The following is a 3006-nucleotide window of genomic DNA, read 5'->3' on the forward strand; positions in this document are numbered from 1 at the left end:
ACCAAGTATTTGGTGTAGTTGGGTATGCCTTTATGTTGACCGACTCGACCCGCAGGTGTGGCTTCAACACTCTTGGCGGGTGAAGTCATTATCGTCGAGGGTGCTCCTCTTGACTTACCTTTCGCTAGGGCCTCCGTGCCCCCTTTCCTTGCAATGGGAAGTGACTCTTCATAGCGTCGTGCCTTCCCGTCATGTACCTCGTTTTGTTGAGGTGATGGTTTGGCTAAGTTCCCTTCCTTAGCCTCTTCGTGTTGTCTCTTGTCGTTTCCACAACTTGAAGCCAATGCACGCAAGCTCCCTTGGTGCAACTCCTTTGGCACATGTTGTACCTTAGGAGATGTCTTGGCATGGTTTAAGGCATCCTCACTAGGCTTTTGGGCAGCAGCCAAGTTGATTTGCTCCTCCCTCTCAACTTGCAATGCTGACAAAACCTTGGCCTCCCGCTCGCTAGCTTGTTCCGTAGGCACCATGCACGTCGTTCCCCCATCCATGATGCATAACTTGCTTGCAAATGGGAGTGGGAAAGCCTTTACTTGGTTGAAGAAGTCCATACCAAGGACAACCTTGTAGTCATCCATGGACACAACCGTTAGATTCAATTGGCCCTCCCAATCGCCGATGGTGGTTTGCACACCTCTAGCAACTCCTTGGAATGGCTTTGCATCCGAGTTCACCGCCTTTACGGAGCCCCTTTCTTTGGTTGCCTCGATCCCAAGCCTTTGCGCCTCCTCCACCGATAGGAAATTATGTGAGGCACCCGTGTCCACCAACGCCTTGGTGGGCACCCCATTGAGTTTTGCCTCCACGAACACTAGGCCACTCTTCTTTGTCTCCTTAGGAGCAGCCTTCATAGCATTCAACAGCTGTAAGGAACCTATTTGTGTTTGCTCTTGAGTTTCCCTCTCTTCGAGCATGGCACTTAAGGACTTCCTCTTCGGACAATCTCTTGCCCAATGGGCACCGTCACATAGGAAGCAATTCCTCCTTGGCTTTAGTTCGGGCTTGGCTTCTTTCTTCCAATCTTTGCTAGGTAATGGTGGCCTTCTTTGATGTTCCATGCTTTGGGGACTTTTATAGAACTTGTCTCCCCCACCTGTAGTATAATTATTCTCATCTAATTGAGCTTGCATAAGGGACAAGGTTTCAATTACCTTTGTTTGGAAAGCTTGGCTTTCATGACGCCATGCCTCGGTGTTGGCCTCGTTGGTGCTTTGCATGGTACCTCTAAGCTCCCCCACTTGGTCACCCACACGACCATCGAGCTTCTCCATGCCTTGCTCCACACAATCAAGCCGCTCCAACATGTCGGCAACGGCCAACTCCACCTTGACCACCTTGGTCTCCATGGCGGTGAGAACGTCCTTCGACTTTGAACGCCCACGTCCCTTCCTTGCAGCTTCGGGGATGACCTCCCTTACCCTTGCTTCTTCAATCACAACCTCTGATGAAGACATGTTGCTCTAGATGCTAGCTTTAACCTTGGCTCTGATACCGGTGGGGGCTCATGCACCTTGGCAGCAACACAACCAAGTGAGGCTTGCTAGGGGCACGAGGCCACCATCATGTCCTCCCGGCGCCCATTCGGGGGCACAAGAAGGAAAGAGACATCCAGGGACGACCAGTTCCGTTCTGCTAGGTAGGCAACACAAGAACCAAGCAGAGCCCAAGGAGCACAACGCCCTTGCAGCAAACATTGACGGGGCCACGAGTCAGCAGTTCGATGCCCAAGCACGGAGCCTGCCAACGCACGCAGCCCTACCACCACTCACACGCATCGCGTACAGCATGACCCATCCTCAACCGACTGCAAACAACCCAATCAGCACATAGGCCAACCAAGCATGCCTGCCCTCGAATTGAATCCAAGCCAGCACCGCTAAGCATGAAGAACGCAACCGATGGTCCAATCCACGGCCCCATAGGGCTACAACATGGTGCTGCATGCCTAGGCACCGTAGCATACCCCCGCACAAACACCCACCCGGATCCCGCCGAGATTGCCCCCCAAGCAAGGTTCGGAGAGACTCCCACACGAGTGCAGGTGTCCTTCGTCCCCCATTTCAGGCAGCGCCCCCAACAGTCACCGGACAAGCATCCATGAAGAAGCATCGCCCACAAATGCCGAAGCATGCAAAACCATGGCAATAGCCATATGAAGCAATGGATCACACCGCATAAGCCCACACATTCCGAGTTTCCGACATGGTGCTGCATGCCTAGGCACCGTAGCATACCCCCGCACAAACACCCCCCTGGATCCCGCCGAGATTGCCCCCCAAGCAAGGTTCGGAAAGACTCCCGCACGAGTGCAGGTGTCCTTCGTCCCCCATTTCGGGCAGCGCCCCCAGCAATCACCAAACAAGCATCCATGAAGAAGCATACCCCGCACAAACACCCACCCGGATCCCACCGAGATTGCCCCCCAAGCAAGGTTCGGAGAGACTCCCGCACGAGTGCAGGTGTCCTTCGTCCCCCATTTCGGGCAGCGCCCCCAGCAGTCACCAAACAAGCATCCATGAAGAAGCATACCCCGCACAAACACCCACCCGGATCCCACCGAGATTGCCCCCCAATCAAGGTTCGGAGAGACTCCCACACGAGTGCAGGTGTCCTTCGTCCCCCATTTCAGGCAGCGCCCCCAACAGTCACCGGACAAGCATCCATGAAGAAGCATCGCCCACAAATGCCGCAGCATGCAGAACCATAGCAATAGCCACACGAAGCAATCGATCGAACCGGACAAGCCCACACATTCCGCTTTTTTTCCCGCACCGCACCGCACCGCCCAAGCCCCGCCCCCCCCGGGCCCACCTGCTGGTCGCCGACGGTGGGGCCCACCCGGCACCGTTACCGGTACATGGTGGCCCCCACCTGCCGACGAGACCTGCCATTGTGCCCACACCCCCGCTGGGGGGTGTGGGCAGCGCTGGCAGGCCGGGGGGGGGGCTCGCTGTTGAAGCAGGCAGGTACCACCCCCCTAAAGAGCTTATTTAGCCATTTTCTTTC

This window comes from Ziziphus jujuba, chromosome 7, assembly GCF_031755915.1.
Source record: "Ziziphus jujuba cultivar Dongzao chromosome 7, ASM3175591v1".
In the NCBI taxonomy this organism is placed as follows: domain Eukaryota; kingdom Viridiplantae; phylum Streptophyta; class Magnoliopsida; order Rosales; family Rhamnaceae; genus Ziziphus; species Ziziphus jujuba.